General features: G+C 46.9%; 1 protein-coding gene and 1 pseudogene across 2 annotated transcripts in view; both read right to left on the bottom strand.

The window, feature by feature from the left end:
• Positions 1-24,982, bottom strand: part of LOC144951398 (uncharacterized) — a 493,651-nt gene that overhangs the window by 3,113 nt on the left and 465,556 nt on the right. The gene's annotated exons all lie outside the window — the stretch shown is intronic.
• Positions 12,454-15,433, bottom strand: LOC144951426 (gap junction gamma-1 protein pseudogene; annotated as a pseudogene). Its single transcript, XR_013640480.1, has 2 exons — positions 15,420-15,433; positions 12,454-13,841 (listed from the first exon to the last, which is right to left on the bottom strand). The product of XR_013640480.1 is annotated as a gap junction gamma-1 protein pseudogene (transcript).

Raw genomic sequence — 24,982 nt, 5'->3', positions numbered from 1 at the left:
CTATTTGGTGAACATCTTAACACCGATACTATTTGGTTTTATCGGTAAAGTCACGTAGGTAAAAAAAATAAAAATTCGTTTTATTTTTTTTACCTACGTGACTTTACCGAAAAAAACCAAGAATAAAAAAAATATGTTTCTTTTCCTACGTGACTTTACCGAAAAAAACACAAAGAGTATGAACCCTTGCAGTCGCGAAAACTTCAAATTTAGAATATTAACACAACTCCTGTTGTATTGCCAGAAAGGGTAAAACCTATTCTTATTTGTAATAATTTGATATTGACAAAAAGGGCTCCCATGATGAAGCTTCTCACCCCGAGCTTTACATTCTCTGAGACGTGTGGCAATAACTTGGCATTGTTCAACTTTTGACCTTCTCTGGTCTGACACCGGCGAGACTCGCTCATGAAGGCTGCTGGTGTAGGGCCAATCAGTTTCAAGGTCAATGCATAGATTCTACACTGGTCAACACACTTTTTCTGGCATAAGGTATTCCAACGGTTTTAAGGTAATGTTGGGGTGCTGATTCCAAATCTGGCATCAGTTTTTGAGATATCAAATATTGCATTTTCAATAAAAACTGCGGAAGAAAAATATTAAATAAATGTGGATATCTACATGAAATGATATTATAAACGCACTATCCTAAAAATACAGCGCCATATTTTAACACTAAAGTAGTCACTGACTCGCAACAACTTGCAATCATAAGTGTCTGAGTTAGTTTCGGGAAAAATCAATGAAAATGGGGTATGCCGATAGCATAAAAATGAGATGTGATGGAGCAAATCTGAGATCAGATTTGGAATCAGCACCCTGAAATTAGTCTAAAACAGCTGCAAAAGTCCAGGCCAGAATTTGTTCTATTCTTTTTTGTTGACCAGTGTTATCAGAGCATGTTGGTTTGCATGTTCACTACAGATACCGTGTTGGTTGATACGGACGTAATTGCCTTGCAAAAGGCATCTACTTGGTGTTTGAACGTCTTAACACCACCCGTTTCAATGCCAGAAAAGGGTAATAAAACCTATTCTTATTTTTCACATCATCATTATTAATCGCACTGCTGTGGCTTATGAAACGTGGGCCTACTTTTATATATTTTTTGCCCAATCCTGGCCCAGCGTTCTCAACAATTCATAAAATGAAATAAACGCCTAACACGTGGGTGGGATAGATCTCTGTGCGATGACGAATGGCCCATTGCCTGAAACGTCGCTTATTTCACATACACGACAACAACAACAACCGCCATTCGCCACTGAGGTGCGGTGACGTCACCGCGGCGCTTGTGCCAGGCTAGGTGCACGTTGAGGCCACGTGAAGTGTCGAACGCCCGCTGGCAGGAGGTTACGTGGCAGACCCTGCAGGTGCCACGGGTCGACTGACTGAGACGAGTGGCCGATGCACCACCTGTGCCCACCTACTGCGACAACTTGCTGTGTTTTAGCCGCCCGGCGCTCCGCTCATTGTTGTATACAAAGACAAAGGTTCCCCGTATAGCCTTAATAGACTGTTGGGGCAAGTGCTGTTAGCGAGTACCTATGAAGGCCAGCACGGCACACAAGGGGGTGGGTGGCCAACACCAAAGATCCCCCGTATGGCCTTATTGAACTGTTGGGGCAAGTGCTGTTAGCGAGCACCTTTGAAGGCTGGCACGGAACACGATGGAGTGGGTGGCCGACACCACGGCCGGCCGCCTTTGTCTCCCTAGTGGCGATATTTACGCATCGCACCAGGTACTCATTTAAGGCTGAGCCAACGCCACACATACACAAGCACACACACGCACGCACGTGTGTTCACTTTAGGGCAATGTTATCGAGGAATGTGGTTTATTTATTCTCCCTTTCGTATATGTTTCGCATTGGTCGCGTTCTTAACATGACCAGGTCCTCCTTCCTCCCCATGCATATTGCCAGATCCCTCTAAGGCAGGGAGGGGGGGCTAGATGGTAAACAGCTTGAGTCCGCGTCTTTGGGCTAACGATTTCATTCACTTTGTGACCTTTTCCCATGACGTATTCCCATTGGCAAGCCTCCATGTATCCAAATAAAGCCATGCAGAGCCTGGGAGCCACACAATTTATCTGCTTGGATGGAGCTGTCAGCTTTCGAGCTGAGGAAATAAACAAATAAATGAAGGGTGGGTGGGTGGGTGTGGTGGTGGTGGGGAAGCCACCACAAAACAAAGATTGAACTATAGCAATAGGTTTTTACCCATTAAACTGGTACAAAAACTGACAACTTTATACAAGGCATCATGTTTGCAATAACCACAACACAAGCAGTCAAAATGCAAACAAAAATAAACACCTCTGATAATGGTATGCACTGTCCTTGAAGTTGATTGGTCCATGTCATTATCAGAGTTGTTTTTTGTTTGCATTTTTACTGCTTGTGTTGTGGTTATTGCAAACATGATGCCTTGTATAAAGGTGTCAGTTTTTGTACCAGTTGAAAGGGTAAAAACCTATTACTATATTTTGCCATTGGTAAAGGAAATGTCTCATAAAGATTGAACTATTTTTTTTATTTTACCAGGTAAGACCCATTGAGCTGCTATATATAGCTCGTTTTTAGAAGCGACCTGGCAATCACAAATGATAGCTCAACGAAGTGGCTTATCATCATCACGTGGACATTTAAAAGCAGCCACATACTCGAAAAGCGTGATGTTGATTTTAAATGTGCAGGGGAAAACCGGAGGACCCGGAGAAGAATCCAAGCCACCACGGGGAGAGAGACACGCAAACTCCAAATATACAGCAGCAGGCGTCAGGGTGGGGATCGAACCCGCGACCTCCTGTATACCAGGCGAGGTAGTTAACATCTCATAGCCACCGTGATGATGATGAGAGAGAGAGACACGCAAACTCCAAATATACAGCAGCAGGCGTCAGGGTGGGGATCGAACCCGCGACCTCCTGTATACCAGGCGAGGTCGTTAACATCTCCTAGCCACCGTGATGATGATGAGAGAGAGAGACACACAAACTTCCAATATACAGCAGCAGGCGTCAGGATCGGAATCGAACCCACGACCTCCTGCATACCAGGCGAGGTAGTCAACATCTCCTAGCCACCGTGGCGCCCCTATAAACTGGGGACGACCCTATGAAATACGAATTGAGGGGTGCATGGCGTGGGTTCCACATCCTGTCGCACAGACTTATGGGGGATGAAGGAGGGTCATCCACATCTCAAGGCGCTGCGGCGATCCAATCCGATCCGACCCGTCAGTCGTCGTTGTGCGACAGTTCGAGAGCGCAAAGAATGAAATAAAATCACAAGGTACTAAAAAAAGAAAGCCAGGCAAAAGCAAACCGACACTGAGAGAGTTCACGTGAAAACATGTTTGTTTTGCTTTTTTGTGTGTGTTTTTTTCGAGTGTTTTAAAGACAGGAAATAACTGCAATTATATACACCGCACAGTGTGTGTGTGTGTCGCCAAATGGGTTCCATGTGACAACTCCAGACAATTATTCTTATTAATATTCATTATTCTCCTCCGCGTGGCCGATGGTGTTGATGTCGAGTAACAGCAGTGGTTTTACACCGAGCTGTTTGAGTCACGTGATTGCGTGAGGAGTCGCCGAGTGGCGCAACGCTCTGGTGATGCCCGCTTCGTGTCGATGTCCGTGTGAGTCTACGGGTCTCTACGTTGAGGCTTTGGGTGTCAGTGTGAATCTATAGATCTTGATACAGCTGTCGTGGCTGTGACGGTTCCACCTGAAGACGGAAGCTTGTGTTGCCTCCGAAACGTCGTGATTTTTATTTTATTTTACTTTTATTAATTTTAATGTTTTACCTACGTGACTTTACCGACAAAACCTAAGAATATGAATCCTTGCAGTCACGAAAGCTTCAAATCTAGAATCTCTGTGTGAGTCTATGGGTCGCAGTGTCAGTCTATGGGTCTCTATGTTGAGGCTTTGGGTGTCAGTGTGAATCTATAGATCTCTGTGTGAGTCTACGGGTCTTCGTGTGAATCTTTAGATCTCTGTGAGTCTCTGTGAGTCTATGGGTCTCCGTGTGAATCTATAGATCTCTGTGTGAGTCTATGGGTCTCCGTGTGAATCTTTAGATCTCTGTGAGTCTCTGTGAGTCTATGGGTCTCCGTGTGAATCTATAGATCTCTGTGTGAGTCTATGGGTCTCCGTGTGAATCTTTAGATCTCTGTGAGTCTCTGTGAGTCTATGGGTCTCCGTGTGAATCTATAGATCTCTGTGTGAGTCTATGGGTCTCCGTGTGAATCTTTAGATCTCTGTGTGAGTCTATGGGTCTCCGTGTGAGTCTATAGATATCTGTGTGAGTCTATAGATCTCTGTGTGAGTCTACGGGTCTCCGTGTGAATCTTTAGATCTCTGTGTGAGTTTGAACAAACGGTGCCGCCCCCCCCCCTTCCACCAACCCATTTCGCAAAGAACACGCGTGATTGAGGTCCTATTTTCCAACGCGCTTGAGGATCTACGTCCGTGCCCGAAAAAGCGTACATCGGCACATCGCTCACGGCGATGGCAGCCGAAGGATGAAACCCCCGTAGAGCTGCCAAGAGAGGGAGGGAGGGAGTCAGGGGAATTTATGTAAACGGTTGACCAAAGAAGGCCACAAAGGAAGGAGATGAAATATGACTGTGGTGGGAGTGAAGTCTAAATTAATTTTGTTCATTTTACCAAGTGGCTTTTAAAGCGTAGGAAGTTGATTGTTCTCCGCTGGGTTTACCCAGTGACATCACGCAGTAATCCAAATGTCAGTGTAGCATTGACGACATCTATTTAAACTAAACTATTTTTTGTTTACCAGGTAAGTTCCACTGAGCTGATGTATAGATCTTTTTTAGAGGCGACCTGGCCACAAATGATTGCTCAACAAAGTGGCTTATCACGTTGAAATGGATAGCAGCCCAATACATTAAACACGTGGTGTTGATTCTAAATGTTGAGGGTAAAAATAAGTATAACCCGTAAAAACAAAGTTTTTCACTATAAATCCTTTATATGCGTGGCGGCTAGAGTCCTCTCGTCCTCTGGCTTGAGATGGCTGCCACCTATGGGTCAGATGATTGCCTGTCACCATTAAGCAATTGGTAATTAAATATAATATTTTTGTCCAAAACAGTGTAAAATGTTGGAAAAAATTTTTCACGAAAATTAATTGTCACGCACAACGAGTCTGTGTGCAAAATGTCAGCTCGATTGGATCACGGGAAGTGGGCTAAAAAACGACCGAAAGATGTGCACGGTCGTAAGCGCGCAAGCAAGCAAGCAAGTGAACTTAATATAAAGGATTTAAAAAACGCAGGACCTGGAGGAAAATCCACGTGACCACGGGAAGAACATGCAAACTCCAAATATACAGCAGCAGGCGTCAGGGTCGTGTTCGAACCCGCGACCTCCTGTATACCAGGCGAGGTAGTTAACATCTCCTAGCCACCGTGATGATGATAATGACGATACAGAGAGACACGCAAACTCCAAATATACGGCAAACGTTGGTATTTAAGGAGCCTCTTTATAAAAAAAAATATATACAGCAGTCGGGGTTGCTGCGCGGTCCACTTTCTGCCCTGCTTCCTTACCGCCCCCCCCCTTCTCTCTCGCCCCATACTGCCCATACTGCCGAGGCCTACTATACACTACACTATACACTACTATACACTACACTATACAATACACTACTACACACTACACTATACACTACTATACACTACACTATACACTACTATACACTACACTATACACTACACTATACACTACACTATACACTACACTACACACTACTATACACTACACTATACACTACACTATACACTACACTATACACTACTACACACTACACTATACATTACTATACACTACACTATACACTACACTATACACTACACTATACACTACTATACACTACACTATACACTACACTACTATACACTACACTATACACTACACTATACACTACACTACTATACACTACACTATACACTACACTATACACTACACTACTACACACTACACTATACACTACACTATACACTACACTACTATACACTACACTATACACTACACTATACACTACACTATACACTACTATACACTACACTACACACTACTATACACTACACTATACACTACACTATACACTACTACACACTACACTATACACTACTATACACTACACTATACACTACACTATACACTACTATACACTACACTATACACTATACACTACACTATACACTACACTATACACTACACTACTATACACTATACACTACACTATACACTATACACTACACTATACACTACACTATACACTACACACTACACTATACACTATACACTACACTACACACTACACTATACACTACACTATACACTACACTATACACTACACTATACACTACACTATACACTACACTATACACTAGTATACACTACACTATACACTAAACTACTATACACTACACTATACACTACACTATACACTACACTATACACTACTATACACTACACTTTACACTACACTATACACTATACACTACACTATACACTACACTATACACTACACTATACACTACACTACACTATACACTACACTATACACTACACTATACACTACACTATACACTACACTATACACTAGTATACACTACACTATACACTACACTACTATACACTACACTATACACTACACTATACACTACACTATACACTACACTATACACTACACTACACTATACACTACACTATACACTACACACTACACACTACACTATACACTATACACTACACTATACACTACACTATACACTACACTATACACTACACTATACACTACACTATACACTATACACTACACTATACACTACACTATACACTACACTATACACTACACTATACACTACACTACTATACACTATACACTACACTATACACTACACTACACTATACACTACACTATACACTACACACTACACTATACACTACACTATACACAACACTACTATACACTACACTATACACTACACTATACACTACGCTATACACTACACTATACACTACACTATACTATACACTACACTATACACTACACTACTATACACTATACACTACACTATACACTACACTATACACTACACTATACACTATACACTACACTATACACTACACTATACACTACACTATACACTACACTATACACTATATAACCTCGTGCCACGGCAGACCTCTCGCCTACTTCAGCAGTTCTTTTCTTGCTGTGGTTGTCCCACCTGATGACGATTGCTTGTGTTGCGATCGAAACGTCGTAATCTGTTATTAAATCCTTTATATTAAGTTCTCTTGCTTGCGTGCTTGGTTGCTTGCTTACGACCGTGCAAATCTTTTGGTCGTTTTTTAACCCACTTCCCGTGATCCAATCGAGCTGACATTATCCACACAGACTCGTTGTGCGTGACAATTAATGTTCGTGAAATTTTTTTTCCAAAATTTTACACTGTTTAGGGGAAGAAAAAAAATATTTAATTACCAATTGCTTAATGCTGGCAGACAATCATCTGACCCATAGGTGGCAGCCATCTCAAGCCAGAGGACGAGAGGACTCTAGCCGCCACGCATATAAATGATTTAGAGTGAAAAACTTTGTTTTTACGGGTTAATTTTTTTTCTACCTACGTGACTTTACCGAAAGAACCAAAGAGTATGGATTCCTGCAGTCACGAAAGCTTCGAATGAAGGTTTGTTCCTGTCTCTGAAAGTTCAGAAGTTGAACGTTCGTAAGTAGAGGAGTCTCTGTAGGAAAGTATACGGCCCAGCCGGATGTGTTTTACCTTTCATAATTGTATCTAATATATTCTAGATTGCATTTTTCGTTTTACTGCTATTGTGTGGGAGGTCACTCGAAAGTTTGTCCGCAATTATGCGATACCATTTGTTGCTCCTGTAGAGCATCTAGAGATGCTTATATTATTAATATAAAGACAATATGATGTAAATTATTCGTATTTTGATTGTCGTTAGCACGTCTGACCAACTTCAATATTCTCAGTTGCTGGAATCAAATCGGCTTCAATAAAAAAAACCCTCATGTAACATGACGGTGTTTTCGGTGTGAATTCCTTCGGTGACCAGACGAAGATCATGAACTTTCTGCACTTGAGAACCCGCCTTTTATCACTGGCGGTTCTCTTTTTAAATCCTTTATATTAAGTTCACTTGCTTTCTTGCTTGCGCGCTTACGACCGTGCAAATCTTTCGGTCGTTTTTTAACCCACTTCCCGTGATCCAATCGAGCTGACATTTTGCACACAGACTCGTTGTGCGTGACAATTTATTTTCGTGAAAATTTTTTTCCAAAATTTTACACTTTTTAGGAATTTTTTTTTATATTTAATTACCAATTGCTTAATGGTGGCAGGCAATCATCTGACCCATAGGTGGCAGCCATCTCAAGCCAGAGGACGAGAGGACTCTAGCCACCACGCATATAAAGGATTTATAGTGAAAAACTTTGTTTTACGGGTTATTTTTTTATATATTTTTTTGAAATGACACTTTCAACAGCTTTGCAACAGTCGGATATTTTTTCCCCATCCTAGCAAGCGGCGCTGTATCTCATTCTCACTCGCCACCGTGCGTGCATTGGCAACTTGTTTACGGCCTGACCATTCTCCGTCAAGGCCATCTGGTGTAATGCAAAGCTTCATGTGACACCGTTCATCAATTCCGGGTGGATAAAAACGAATCCTCTCTATTCCCAATAAATAACGTCGTCCTTCCCATACTTGTCTTTCCACCGAAAAGGAAGCAGTTTTTTTGTTTGTTAACAACCCATCGGCCATATGAGCCTTCTGCGAGAGTACATCTCTTCGGCCGTGTTCACTTTTTAAATCCTTTATATTAAGTTCGCTTGCTTGCTTAGGACCATGCAAATCTTTCGGTCGTTTTTTAACCCACTTCCCGTGATCCAATTGAGCTGACATTTTCCACACAGACTCGTTGTGCGTGACAATTAATGTTCGTGAAAATTATTTTTCAAAATTTTACACTTTTTAGGACAAAAATATTATATTTAATTACCAATTGCTTAATGGTGCAATGCAATCATCTGACCCATAGGTGGCAGCCATCTCAAGCCAGAGGACGAAAGGACTCTAGCCGCCACGCATATAAAGGATTTATAGTGAACTTATTTAAAACAAACTCTGGACCAGTTTCGACAATCGTTGCCTCGTCAGCTCACCGAGTCAGGCTTGCTTGAACCGACGATGCTGGCGAGCTTGCAGATGTCTCTAGGCAAGGGACATTTTTGTTTCGATTTAAAGCTTTCGTGACTGCAGGGATTCATCTCCTTGGTTAAATAGACGCTCCAAGCCTGGGGTGTGTCATTCAGACTCTGTCTTCTCGACATACCTGTTCTCCACCTGAGGACGGCTGCTTACATTGTGGCCGAAACGTCGTGAGAATTATTTTATTATATAATATTTTTTATTATTTTATTATTTCCATTCTACGTGACTTTACCGAAAGAACCAAGAAGAGGCATTTTTGTTGTTGTTGTGAGGAGTGGGTCCTAGTTGGACACAAAAACAACGTGTCGTACCGTACCAGAAATAATTCGTGATGCGTCGTCGTTGTGGAGAATGTTAAGAGCAAGGAAGAACAAAATAAATAATTTCGATTTAAAGCTTTCGTGACTGCAGGGATTCATCTTCTTGGTTCCTTCGGTAAAGACACGTAGAAGGGAAAAAATAAAATAATAAAAATAAAACATGATAAAATAATACATAATAAAATAATTCTCACAAAAATATTTATTTTATTATGTTTTATTTTTATTATTTTATTATTTCCCTTCTACGTGACTTTACCGAAAGAACCAAGAAGAAAAATAAATAATGTCTTCATCCTCTCATTCACGGCGATGCGATGCGGAGGGTGGGGAGGGGACGAACATTCGCGGATCCTATTATCTGCCGGGTCATCCGCAAAAATGACTTCACTTATCTGGCGGAATGACGCATTCGGCGGATAGCAGGAAAGATGGGGAAGTGTAATTTGGAGGTTTCGCGCGGGTTCTGCAGCTCCCACGGGTAATGTGAGTCGGGGCTAAGTGTGATCGCGCATTCCAGAGAGCATCTGTGGGCTCCAATTTAACTGCAGACAGATAAAGTCTCCTCCGTGTCATGGAACTTTTTTTGCCAGTATCAAAGGATGAAAAATAGGAATGGGTTTTACCCTTTGTGGAAATTAAAACAGGTGACATGAAGATGTTCATAGACAAAATAGATACCTCTTGCATGGAATCAAGTCTGCATTAACCACACAATACTTTTGGTGAGCATGCAAAACATACTCTGATAACACTGGTCAAAAAAAAAAAATTCTGGCCTGGACTTTTGCAGCTGTTTTAGACTAATTTCAGGGTGCCGATTCCAAATCTGATCTCAGATTTGCTCTATCACATCTCATTTGTTATGCTAATGTGATGGGCTGGAACTGCTTCTCTTTGGCGAGGCGTGTGATGTTAGCTGCTATTGATGTTGCTGCTGCTCGCAACTGCTTTTGCTCCTAGATTTATTGAATTTAGAGTCTCGCCTGCGGTTGCCTTGGCAGGGCCACACCAAATGATTTCGCGGGCCTCATACGGCCCACGGGCCGGGCGTTCCCCACCCCTGCCTTAGAGCGTTTGTTCCCCCCCGCGCTTGCCCTGTACAGCTCCTCCCGACGTGCCATCGGGTCACATCGCATCGTCGTTCTTGCCCGGTGTCCTCCGTTTGCCGACGAAGCATCCCAGCACGCGGGAGTACCTCGTTGAAACCTCTTTGCCGGGTGTATCGTGACCTGACGTCGAATTTGGCGTGCATTCTACAGGCCCCGTAGTTGCAGACGTGCGCGTGTTGCGTGTTGCGCACCTGGTGCCGTGTGCAAACGTCGGTGTGGTACTCGTGTAATGGAGGTAGCCGGGCGTTGTGTTGGCCGCATCGCACACGCTCGTGCGCTGTGGCGTCATTCGTCGGTGCTGCTGCTTCTCGCTAACGGCACTTACCCCAAACAGCCCGTTAAGGCTGTTTAAATCCTTTATTACATCATTTATATTAAGTTCGCTTGCTTGCTTACGACCGTGCAAATCTTTCGGTCGTTTTTTAACCCACTTCCCGTGATCCAATCGAGCTGACATTTTGCACACAGACTCATTGTGCGTGACAATTTATTTTGGTGAAAATTTTTTTTAAAAATTTTACACTTTTTAGGTAAAAAAAAAATTATATTTAATTACCAATTGCTTAATGGTGGCAGGCAATGATCTGACCCATAGGTGGCAGCCATCTCAAGCCAGAGGACGAGAGGACTCTAGCCGCCCGTTTCAAAGACCAATGTGGGCTGGGTTGTGGCCCATTGAACACGCATATAAAGGATTTATAGTGAAAACTTTGTTTTTACGGGTTAATTTTTTATACGTATATGCGAGAATGCGTATTGCCTTAAAGGTGGGGGTTGGGGTGGAAGTGGGGGAATTATTAATATATTTTTTTCATCCTTCGTGGCTTCATGAATAGTTAATTGGTAAAGGATGCATCAGCTGACATCTGAATTTTACTCAAAGGTGACCCTGGTGGGCCAGACACCGGTTTACACGCAGCGAAACACACAACACTCTGCTTGAACGATATACACATATGTACACATGGCTTTATTGCATTCAGGCTTATTGAACGTTTAAATGCATTGTCTATAGACATCGTTTTTTGTTTTTGCATGGCAGGGTAGGCTTCTCGTGGAAATGGCTGTGCAGTCAAATGCACAGCAGGCTGGCGATTCGGAGAAACATCCCCGCGTTCAGCGCAGGGGCTGCGAGATTTGGGCTGGCCGCCTTGACGCCTGTACGTACGTCTGTGGGACTTCTTTCGCACCGTACGTAGCCAACCGTGCCGATCGGTGGTGGTGCGAGGGAAGGACAACGGACGATCAACGCAAGATCGTCTGGGTGGGAGCTGCACACTTTACAAGTGGGGCTTCGCGAAAACTGGCGGGGGGAGAGAATTTAAGCGGAAAGTTGACGAACTCGGTGCTGTCGAATGGACGCACGAATCGCGTGTTTTCCTTCTCCCTGCCGATGGCGAACGTTAGCAGTGCATTCTGCCCCCCGCACCTCCCCGCTACTCAACGCAGCAGGGTTTTTTTTTTTTGCATTCAGCAGCACTGTCTGGCGAATCCGTGTTGGCGAAGCGGTCGCGTCGAAAGCCGCCTCCGACGCCGCGCAGCGACGGCCGCCTGCCTGCCCCGGTCAGCGCCGCTTTGTCCCACCCGGGAAGCCGCCTGAAGGCCGGGTCGTTCCCACTCCCATCAGGACGCCCGCAGTTCGCGCTCATTGGCCCTCCGTCGGCACGATCGTGCTGCGAACGCGAATTCGCAACGACGACGATGACAGCAGCAGCGATACAAAAGCAACGTCATATCCACACGGCCAACCGGGTGCTGTTCTGCTTGCTGCTCGTGCTGCCCCCCTTGTCCGACTCGGAGGGGGCCTGGTGCGTCGTCGCGGTCCGCTCGTGCCGGGCGTTGGCCACGTTCTGCTCCATCGCGCTCGACCCCGCCCCGCCGCCCACGTTCTCGTCCGCCGTGCCGCTCGAACCGGCGCCGCTGTCCGAACCCCTCATCCCGTCCCCGCCCGCCGCCGCAGCCGCCGGCTCTACCCCGGCCACCGGCAGGCCCGGACGGCCCCCCGCGTCGACGCCTCCGCCCTCCGCGAGGTTTTTCCGCGGCGGGGAGACGTCCGGCACGTCGGCGCCGCCACAACGCCTCGGCTCCGCGATGCCGTTGGGCCGCTTGGTGGCCGCGGCGGCCGCGAGGCCCTCGGGCGTCTGCGAGGCCTTGGAAATGGGCCGCAGCTCGAACTCGAGCAGCGACGGCGCCGTGGGCATCTCCTCGCCGGACTCGCGGCCGCACGCCGACTCGGGGGAGCCGCGCGGCGCGGTCTGCGAGCCCCGGTCCTTCCTGGCCAGCGCGTCGCGGACGGTGCCCGCGCCCAGGTGCAGCATCTCGCACACGTTGAGCGCCAGGCACAGGCAGCTGACGCCGTACATGACGAACAAAAAGACGGTCTTCTCGGTGGGGCGCGACACGAAGCAGTCGACCACGTGCGGGCACGGCGGCCGGCCGCACGCGAACCGCGCCGCCACCTCGAAGCCGTACAGGAAGTACTGGCCCGCCAGGAAGGCGCCCTCCAGCGCGGTCCGGGAGACGAGCTGGAAGACGTATATGCCCATGAGGCCCTCCTCCCTGATCCTCCGCCGCCCGTCGTGGCGGTGCTCCCTGTCGGGCCGGTGCCTCTGCCGGCCCACGGCATCGTCGAATATCATGGGCTCCTCCTCCAAGTTGCTCTCGCCCTCCTCCAGGAAGTGGTTCTGCCCTCGGTGGATCATGAGGCCCCTGCGGCCGCCGCGGCTCTGCCCGTGGCCCCCGCCGCCGCCGCCGCGACGGCACCGCCCGCGGCCTGGCCGTTTGGCCACCTTGTGGGCGGCGAAGGCCAGGTAGAGGAGCGAGGGCGAGGACACGAAGATGATCTGGAGCACCCAGAAGCGGGCGTGCGAGAGAGGCGCGAAGGCGTCGTAGCAGACGTTCTCGCAGCCCGGCTGGCCCGTGTTGCACACGAACTTGCTCTGCTCGTCGTAGTAGATGGTCTCGCCGCCGACGGCCGCCAGCACGACGCGCAGCACCACCAGGGCGGTGAGCCACAGCTTGCCCACGAAGGTGGAGTGGTGGTGGACCTCCTCGAGCAGACGCGTCAGGAATGCCCAGCTCATGGTGGCGCCGCCGCCGTACGGCGCCCGTCACGCACCTTGGACGGACGGACAGAACAGCGGCGGGCGGCGACGGGGGTGAGGGTTACGTGACGCGAGGGACGTCGGTGGGAATCGGGGATGGTATTCTTGGGTCTTTTCGGTAAAGTCACGTAGGTAAAAAATAAAAATTAATAAAAGTAAAATAAAAAAATAATAATAATAAAAAGGGGGCCTGTCCTGGCTCCTCCCCCCTCAACCAGTATATATACGCGGTCGGATCTCTTGGAATTTCTCATTTACTTGATACAGCGAGCGTGCTGTGACGGTTCCACCTGAAGACGGAAGCTTGTGTTGCCTACGAAACGTCGTGATTTTTATTTTACTTTTATTAATTTTAATTTTTTACCCACGTGACTTTACCGAAAAAACCAAAGAATATGAATCCTTGCAGTCACGAAAGCTTCAAATTTAGAATCGAGGATGGGTGAAGCGACGGGTTACAGTCCGTGGTGACGCCTTTCAGGGGAGGGCGGAAGCCCTTTTGGGGGGGGCGGGGGGTGGTGGGGGGGGGGTTGTGGTGGTCGGGTGTGGGGAGGGGGGTCAGGCCGCCGCAGGGATATTGTGCAGGAGAAACATCTCAAATGCGCACACGGGGAAAGCCGGCAACGACAGACCCCCCGATGCCCGACACGTTGAGTGCTCTTGGCCGTATTATTAATTAAGTAATTAGTTAAATAATTAATTAGTACCCAGAGGAATGCTGGGGGGCAACATCGCCCACGAACTGAGATTTTAACTTTCATGCCCCCCCAGCCCCCCCTAACGATCGCGAAACGGGCAATCTGCTACCGCTCCACTCCGCCAGGCGTTATCGAACTTGCGTGGATTTTCAATATTTCACACACAGACTCATTTGTTGTGTCCAAGCAGATGTTTAATACCCCGTGCATATTCCTTTTGTCTTTTCGTGGCATTTGTAACAAAAATATATCGTTAATGACTTAAAACTTTCGTGACTGCAGGAATTCATATTCTACGGTTCTTTCGGTAAAGTCACAAGCGGTTGCTGGTGTTGCGATCGAAACGTCGTGATATTTTTATTAACTTTATTTTCATTTTTATTATTTTATTGTTATTATTTTTTCTTCTATCTACGTGTCCTTACCGAAAGAACCATCTTATATATATATTTTATATATTACACACCGCAACCAGGTGCTCACGTGAGGCTGAGTCGACCAATGGGAGGCCCAGGACCGGTTCAGATAATTGTCACTGGTGTTGGCTGTGAGCAGGAATCGAACTCGGGTGGCAGGGTTCGAAGCGCAGCGCGCTAACCGCTGCACTACCGCTCCACACTCCCGGCACGCACAAAGACAAAGATCCCCCGTACCACCTCAACAGATTGCAGCGCTAAGTGCTGTTATCGAGTGGCACCTACGAAGGCCGGCACGGCACAACGAGAGGGGGTGGGTGGCCAGCACCACGCCCGTCCGCCTTTGTCTCCCCCAGTAGCAATGTTTACACACCGCACCAGGTACTCATTTCAGGCTGAGTCGACCTAGCTACAGCTAAAACACACACACACAATGTAAATTATATTGGGCCAAACATCCGAATGCTGATAAGTTTACCTGGAAGTTACTCGACAGGCATCGCACGCAGCAGCGGCAGCAGCAGCAGCATCGACGTCCTACTGCGAAAACTTCGCAGGACGCTCCTGCAAAAGAGTTGTGAGACTCGGTGAGGCTTCCCTGTGGTAAACAAGCGTGATCATACTGTAATGAAGGTTGTGGAAGCGACTTCTGGAATACGATCTTTATTTGTCTTTCGTTCACAACACTCCCATCTTACTCCTTCATGCTACTGACAGACAGCGTGGCCACGTGGCAGCCTGGACCACGTGGCAGCCTGGACCACGTGGCAGCCCGCACTAGGCCTCGCGAAGCCTGCCGCACTAGGCCTCACGCCGTGCTTTTCGTGCACAAATAAGGCGATTAAATGTATCTCGTCTCTGTGTTAATAAATGTTTTTTGTCTCTGTGTTAAAAAAAACGTGCTGCGTTTCAGTAAAGTAATTTTTTTTAAAAACGTGCTGCGTTTCAGTAAAGTCATTTTGAAGCGAAGTTTAAAGTTTTGCCGTGATGCGCCGGAAGCGACGGCCATCTTGTTTAATTCACAGATCGCAGGGGGAACGGGCGGCCATCTTGTCGGACAGGGTCATGCCAAGTGTTTGCAGTAGGGGGCGATGTTGATACACGGACGGACGGACGGACAGTCGGACGGACGGACGGACGGACGGACACATTAATCTATTGGTGGTCTGGTCCACTTCGTTCCTACCAGTATAACTACGACCTAAATCTCACGCAGACACACACACACAAACTCCGCCTCGGGAACAAAACCGAGCCATTATTTTTACATAAACACATCCAAATATGGGACATGTGTGCACATATACACTCGAGTGAGTCCACACGCACACACCAAAACAAAGACAAAGATCTTCCGTGTAGCCTTAACAGACTGTAGGGGCAAGTGCTGTTAGCAAGCAGCACCTGTGAAGGCCGGCACGGCACACGAAGGGGTGGGTGGCCAACACCACGCCCGGCCGCCTTTGTCTCCCCAGTGGCGATGTTTACACACGCCACCAGGTTGAATCGACCTAGGGGAGGCCTAGGACCGGTTCAGATAATCGTCACTGGTGTTGTCTGTGAGCATTAATCGAACGCGGGTCGCCAGATTCGTAGCGCAGCGTTGCGCTAACCACTACACTATCGCTCACTATAGCGCAGATACATGCACGCACACACGCAGACAGACACACACACTCGCAGACTCAGATACACATGGTATTGTACTCCCAAGGGTAAATCCTAACAGCGTGTAATTATCTGTTCCTAAAAATAAAATGGCATCAAGCCCCGTGCCCTCTCCTTATCAATACAATTAGTAAAGTACCGTAGTCATATTCTGCAATTGATAATTAAGGGGAAGTGGAGCGGGGGTGGGGGCGGTGGGGTGCGTGCGGGGGGGGGGGGTGGGGGGATCAATAAATTCCGTTTATTTTACTTGAAATATTAAATACCTGTCAATTTCTGGTGGAATTAAATTTCACTTACGGGGACCATTTTTGAATCGATGAGCAATTTTGTCCGTGAGGACAAAACACTCGCGGAGGGCCAATGCAAGTGAACCCGCCGACAATGGAATGGGCAAGTTGATACTTCAATATAATCATCTTCTTGGTTCTTTCGGTAAAGTCACGTAGAAGGGAAGTAATAAAATAATAAAAATAATAAAATAAAATAATATATTTTTATTATGTTTTATTTGTATTATTTTATTACTTCCCTTCTACGTGACTTTACCGAAAGAACCAAGAAGATGAATCCCTGCAGTCACGAAAAGCTTTAAATCGAAATTCAATATAATCCTCGACCGGGTGTACGTTTTTTTTTGTTGAGCGGTAAATTCTCACGCTCGGTCACCTCGCGCGATTACAACATTTTGGTCGGCGAAAGCTCACGCGCGCTCATTCTTTTACGAATGCAGCGGCTTTTTTTGGGGGGGCATTTTCCCACCATCCCGCGGTCGTGAAATGACGCGTCAAATAATCCCACCCGCCGCGATCGAAGTGAAGTGGCGACCTCCGAACCTCGGAGCTGACGAGGACTTAGGGGGCCGTCCATAAATGACGTCACGCACCCAGGGGGGGGGGGGAGGGGGGCGGGGGTCAGACATTTGTGACGATGTGTGACGAGGGGGAGGGGAGGGGTTGAGGAGAAATGTGACGTCACATCAAAATGCGCAACTTTAACTAAATATAGACGATACGTTCTATCTTAATTAAATCGACTTTTTAAATAAATGTTTTCTCCTACAACATCAGAGTGCAGCGCCACATTAAATACGCACTACAATGACAATAGTTTAAAGCGATTTGAAGCATGTTTTATTTTTTCGGGGGGGGGGGGCAGAGCTTTGTGACGTCATATTTGAGGGGGGGGTCTGATTTTTTGTGACGCCGTGGGGGTCAAAAATCGTCCAACATCGCGTGACGTCATTTATGGTCGGCCCCTTATTCAAGACTGCGGGGGCAAGTGCTCTTCCTGAACACCCAAGAAGGCCGGCACGGTACACGAGAGAGGGGGTGGGGTGGCCAACACCACGCCCGGCCGCCTTTGTCTCCCCAGTGGCGATGCTTACACAGCGCATCAGGTACTCATTTGAGGCTGAGTCGACCTAGGGGAGGGCCCAGTTCACACGATTGTCACTGGTGTCGACCGTGAGCGGGAATCGAACTCGGGTCACTGGGTTCGTGGCGCAGCAGCTTAATCATACACGCGTGTGCAGGTCCAAAAATAAAGGTCCCCCGTATAGCCTTTAACAGACTGGGGGAAAAGTGTTCTTAATGAACACCTATGAAGGCCGGCACGGTACACGAGGTGTATGGGTGGCAAATGCCACGTCCGGCAGGCCTTTGTCTCCACAGTGCTGATGTTTACACACCGTACGCCCGGTGTGTGTGTGTGTGTTGAACTTCTTTCACACCGTACGTAGCCAACCGCGCTCATCGGAGGTGCGGGCGAAGGACAAATAACTATTATTACGTTTTTTCGGTAAAGTCACGTAGGTAAAAAATAAAAATGTAAAAAGTAAAATAAAAATAAAATATTTTATTATTTTATTTTATTATATTCTTTTTATTTTTATTTTACTTTTATTAATTTTCATTTTTTACCTACGTGACTTTACCGAAAAAAACCTAAGAATATGAATCCCTGCAGTCACGAAAGCTTTAATGTCGATATTTAGTCGAGTTTAAGTCATTCCTATAGTCCATTCTAGATTTGAAGCTTTCGTGGCTGCAAGGATTCATACTGTTAGGTTTTTTTCGGTAAAGTCACGTAGGTAAAAAAATAAAATAAAAAAATTACTAAAAGTAATCATAGAAATAAAATAAAATAATGAATCACGACGTTTCGGAGGCAACACAAGTCTCCGTCATCAGGTGGGACCGTCACAGCTAGATTCACTGTCTCAAGTGAGCGAAAGATTCCAAGATACAAGTTCTTAAATACAAGTTAAGGGGAGGAGGAGGAGGGGGGAGGAGCTTATCTGAGTGTGGTAGCCAATGAATGGATCGTATTGTGGGGGGGAGGCGGGGCTAAAAGGTGCACTTGGTGCTGGAAGAGAAGTGGTGCACATAGTGCTAGAGAGGTGCACATGGTCCTATGGTCCAGTTTGACTCGCGCGGTCAACGAATTTAGTCACACACACTCTTAGCCGGTCACTGTTAGTGTTGGGGGGGGGGGGCAAGAGGTACTCAAAGCCCCCCACAGCAGCATCAGGTTGGCCGATCTGTGACCTCGCTAAATCTTCTCACGGAAGAGCACGTGGTCAACCACACCACGTTTGGTCTGCCTTAGTGCACTGCCGTCTGTAATAAAGTTACTCCGTTATCGCAGTCCCCATCCTCGTTCAGACCGAGCCAATTTCGTCTCGTCAAAGTCTAGCGGCGGTGGTGGTGGTGGTGATGATTGTCGTTGCGGTGATGGTAGAGATGGAAGTGGTGGTGGTGGTGATGGTATTGGTTATTAGTGGACAGTCATAGTCTAGTGGTGGTGATGGTGATGGTAGTGGTGACTTTAGATGTAATGGCGGTGGTGATGGTAGTGGTGATGGTAGTGGTGATTGTAATTGTGGTGGTGGTGATGGTAGTGGTGATTGTAGTTGTGGTGGCGGTGATGGACATGGTCGTGATATTCGTGGGCAGTCATAGTCTAGTGGCAGTGGTGGTAATGTTCGTGGTATTCATGGGCACTCATAGTCTAGTGGTGGTGGTGATGGTATTGTGGTGATGGTGTTGGTAATTGTTCTTGTGGTAGCGGTGATTTCCGTTCACTGACAGCCATCGAATACACAACCCAACAATCCTCTTTCGGACGAATATATTTTCATCGGTAATTTCTGTTCACAAAATTAAACAACCTTCCCATCGACTGACTGGGTCTTCGGAACCCGTGATTAAATCTCAACCAGCACGAAACAAACACTCGCGGACACGCCTTGACCGAGTGGCCGTTGCAATAAATGTTAAACAAAAACGATTATAATTTACAACCCTTGAGTAATTCAACTGCTTGATGATGGCATAGGCCACGCTGTCTTGGTTATGGGGGGTTCGGGAGGGAGGGAGGCGGTGGGACGCGTTGTTGACCATACTTCGCCATGCCTGATAATTGTTTTTTTACCCTTTTATTTGGCAACAAAACTGACACCTTTTTTTACAAGGAGTCATGTTTGCATTGACCACAATACCTGCAGTCGGAATGCAAACAAAAAACATAACTCTGATAATGTATGCACTGTCCTTGAAATTGATTGGTCCACACCCGAGACAGCTTTCCTTAGAGCCTAGTCTCACATGGTGTTGGACCAGATGACGCCAAAAGGCGCACAACTCAAAGACAATGCACCATCAGAGTATGAGAGCTCGGGATAAGCATTTACACCATTGGAACCTCATTTGCCAGTAGTCAGTTTTGTTGCCAGATAAGAGGGTAAAAAAACAATTGTCATATTTTGCTACTGGCAAATGAGGTTCCAATGGTGTAAATGTTCACCATGCCTGTCAACGCAGGTTGGTGAGAAACTCCTAGAATAATTGCTTTAAAAAAATGTAAGTTCATCTTGGTGGCCAGACTGAAAGGTTAATTTCACCACGAAACCGATGTCACATCCGTGATACATTTGAAATGTTTACTTTTACAGCCGCGCAAACTGCCGAGACGGCTAGTAACAATTTAACAATTGCGTACAATTTTGGCGCGTGCCCTGCTAAAAGTGTCCAAAGGGCACACACGGTGGGATTTTGCGTTTAACAGGCGACACACCGCTGATGAGTCTCAGAAAAGGCTAAACTTATTTTTTTTCCCAGCGTCTGTCCATGTGCAGACAGATGCTCGGGTGGCGAATACTATTTTAAGCGGTCCTCCTTCACAACCTTGACCAAACTGTACTGACCAGCGTGGTGAAGTATGGTCACCAACCACAACGTGAAGAGGCTTTTATCCACTAGAGCAGCGGTAAGTTCATCTGGGTGGCACCAGGGGCCAGGTTTCGTGGAAGACAATTTTTTCACGGACCGGGGGTGGGGGTTCATCATTGGGTCTTTCCCTATTTTCAAAGAAGCTCTCCAGCGACGTCTTTTTTTACTCATTGTGGCTAGAGGGTTAGCAGCTTGTGGGCTTACCACAACCGTGACTGAGACAAGCGTGCAGTGCGGGCAAGAGGCACGGACCGAAGTGGTGAATAATAAAATAACGGGGGCGGGCCACGCGCGGACTCACCGCTCTCATCTCCTGCTGCTGTGCGGCCCGGTTCCTAACAGGCCACGGACCGGTACCAGTCCGTGGTCTGTCAGACGTGCAATTGGGCCAAGCGTCGCAGTGCAGGAGCCTCTTGAGCAAAGCGTCATGAGACTAAGTGAGGCTGCGCCTTATAAAAGCATCAAAACAATAAAAATACTACTAATAATAACAACAACAGGACAGGACGTTCTTAGCGATACGCAAAGAACGTCAATTGCGTTATCGGCTGCTCGTCGTTTGATGAAGCAGATGCCCCGGGCTGGTTTGTGTTTTAAATTGGATTTCACTGCGAATTGAAATCGCATTGAGGAAAGGGGACGTCGGAGGCAGCCAGGTGCATTGGAGAACACGCGCAGGTTACGGACGTGATTCAAACGCTTAGGAGAGGACTAGGTCGGGCTTGAGCAGCGAAACTATAAACACATTTTATTTTGTATCTTACCATCTATAGCCCCGCTGAGCTGCGATGCAGCTCTTTTTTCAGAAGCGATCTGGCTATCACATTTGATGAGCTCGGACGAAGCGGCTTATCGTCACGTGGTAATGCATGGCAGCCAAATACTCTGAACGCGTGATGTTGGTTCTAAATGTGGAGGGGAAAACCGAAGGACCCGGAGAAAAATCCACGCGAACCCATGACCTCCTGTATACCAGGCGAGGTAGTTAACATCTCCTAGCCACCGCGATGATAATGAGAGTGAGAGAGACACACAAACTCCAAAGATACAGCAGGCGTCAGGGTCGGGATCGAACCCACGACCTCCTGTATACCAAGCGAGGTAGTTAACATCTCCTAGCCACCGCGATGATGATGATGAGAGGGAGACACACAAACTCCAAACATACAGCAGGCGTCAGGGTCGGGATCGAACCCACGACCTCCTGTATACCAGGCGAGGTAGTTAACATATCCTAGCCACCATGATGATGAGAGAGACAGAGAGACACGCAAACTCCAAATATGCAGCATGCGTCAGGGTCGGGATCGAACCCACGCCCTCCTGTATACCAGGCGCGGTAGTTAACATCTCCTAGCCACCGTGATGATGAGAGAGACAGAGAGACACGCAAACTCCAAATATGCAGCAGGCGTCAGAGTCGGGATCGAACCCACGCCCTCCTGTATACCAGGCGAGGTAGTTAACATCTCCTAGCCACCGTGATGATGAGAGAGACAGAGAGACACGCAAACTCCAAATATGCAGCAGGCGTCAGGGTCGGGATCGAACCCACGACCTCCTGCATACCAGGCGAGGTAGTTAACATCTCGATGACGCAGCCATCGATCGAGGGTCGAATTCGAACCGCGTCGTGTGATCGGCATCACGCTCGCTGAAGGTGTTGATGCCTTCAGGGAAGTCGTGTTGACTGTGTACACAACTGCGCACAATTCTGTGAGTCACTTATAACTGCTTTGCCGTTACTTATTGCCAATTTTGGACTCAGACTATTGTCCTATCATCTTGTAGAGTCCCTGACACGTAATAATATGCTACACAGTGGCAGTGCGGGTCGCAAAATGCCGATTTATTACGAATAAACCCCCATGATCAGATCGAAATTTGGGATTTCGATCGGACCATTGGGGGGAGTCACGTGCCACCCCTCCCCACCTTCCCCTCCCACCCCCTCCACTCCCACCCCCAAGGCCCCCATCCGTTTCGTAACAACGTCAGTATACCACAGAATCTTGTAGCCGCCGTGTGTGTATGTGTGTAGATATATACCGATATACTGTGCATCGGCAAGGATAAATTGCCCGATGAATTATTAAAATTAATACGGGGGCATTATCGCGACGCCACTGAACACGCTGGAGATAATGAAAGTGGCGGCATAAAACACGGAGACGAATTGGGGTTTTATTTTTTTTGTCATCCGAGGAAGATTTATGAGTAAGATTGAAAAAAAATTAACCCGTAAAAACAAAGTTTTTCACTAGAAATCCTTTATATGCGTGGCATCGGTTTTATTTTATTATTCATTTCTGTTTTTCTCGAGTAAGAGTTTCATTTTCATCACATTGGTATTTTAAATTAAATATGAAAAAAAAAATTCCCTAAAAAGTGGAAAATTTGGGAAGTTTTTTTCACGAAAAGAAATTGTCACGCACAACGAGTCTGTGTGCAAAATGTCAGCTCGATTGGATCACGGGAAGTGGGTTAAAAAACGACCGAAAGATTTGCACGGTCGTAAGCGCGTAAGCAAGCAAGCAAGTGAACTTAATATAAAGGATTTAAAAATATATATATTTGTCTGACGCACGCCCGCCCGCCCGCCCGCCAGAGCCCATTTTACTGGACATCTGCGTACATTTTTTTTTTTATAAAAAAATTTTTTATATATAAAAAAAAACATTTACACTAAAAGAGCTTCACAGCTCATCGCATTTCTCAAGGACGAAATCGACGCTCTCGTTCCCGATTCGCGTAGCGCGCAGAGCGGTGGCAGGAGACAGCTCCGGCACGGTGAGTCGTCAACAATATACGACGCGGTGATGACGGCGGCGGCGGAGGCAGCGGCGGCCGGGCCAGGATTGACGCGAAAGTTGCGTCGAGCATGAAATTGAACGCCGCCCTTCGCCGTCGGATGATTTGGGGGGGGGGAAGGGGGGGGGGTTGGCGCGCGGCACGTGGGGGGGGGGGGGGGTGGTGGCTGTGACGTCGACGGTTCACGGCCACGGGCGAAAAACTTGGAAATTATTCAAAGTTCATACCAATCTTAATTTTAGAACTTTCGTGACTGCAGGGATTATTATTTGTTTCTTTCGGTTAAGTCACGTCTAAAGATAAAATAATAAATTAAATTAAATAATAGAATACGACGTTTCGATTGCAACACAAGCAATTATCATCAGGTATAATGAAATAGCGACATAAAATCTAGCGAGAAAACTATAGACAGACATATTAGCAGACAGATATTACCAAGATACATAGCGAGAGCAACACAGGTAACAGAGAGGGGTGGTCGTCTCTGTGGGGTGGCCTTAAATAGACAGAGGGGGGGCGGAGGCAGAGAGAGGGAGGAGAGTTAGAGAAAAAATTAGCATATCAATGAGTGGTCAACAGACGTGGTGCTGCGAATGCGATGGCACGGCAAGCAAGCCTGAAAATCAGGAGAAGGACACACTAAAATTAAATAACCTAGTAAAATATCCCCTGTGGGCTGGTGTAACCAGGAGGTTCCTACCAGTATAAAAGGCAAAGTTGTGATTATGTGTGTCTGTTCAAAATGTTTAGCGTACTTGCCGACATGCAACAAACTGGAAATTTGCCATGTGGGTACTTTCCAGACTGTACACCATGCAAAACATTTTAAAATACACTTTTTTTTTTGGGGGGGGGGGGGGAGCTCAATAATGCATATATTTTTTGCACGGCAAGTGAGCTGTGACGTCACATCTGTCACGTGACCCGCGCATGTGGAAGCATAACGCATCGTGGTGTAGTGGTGAGCGCTGCGCTACGAACCCGGCGACCCGAATTCGATTCCCGTTCACGGCCACCACCGGTGACGATTATTTGAACCGGTTCTGGGCCTCCCCTAGGTCGACTCAGCCTCAAACAATTAACAAGGGGTGGTGTGTGAACATCGCCACTGGGGAGACAAAGGCGGCCGGGCGTGGGTGCTGGACACCCCACCCACTCGTTAATTATAATAATTGTTGTTATTGCGGACCCCATTTGTTCGTATCGGTGCGGACCGCGTGTATTATTATTATTCTACATTTTATGTTTTCATCACGGCTGATGACCACACCCCCCCCCCCCCCCCAAAAAAAAAAGCCAAAACAACCGAAACATCAAAACGCCGAGC

Source organism: Lampetra fluviatilis, chromosome 62 (assembly GCF_964198595.1).
Source record: "Lampetra fluviatilis chromosome 62, kcLamFluv1.1, whole genome shotgun sequence".
NCBI classification, from domain to species: domain Eukaryota; kingdom Metazoa; phylum Chordata; class Hyperoartia; order Petromyzontiformes; family Petromyzontidae; genus Lampetra; species Lampetra fluviatilis.
Note: the sequence above shows the minus strand (reverse complement) of the source record. Positions and strands in the feature narration are given on the sequence as shown.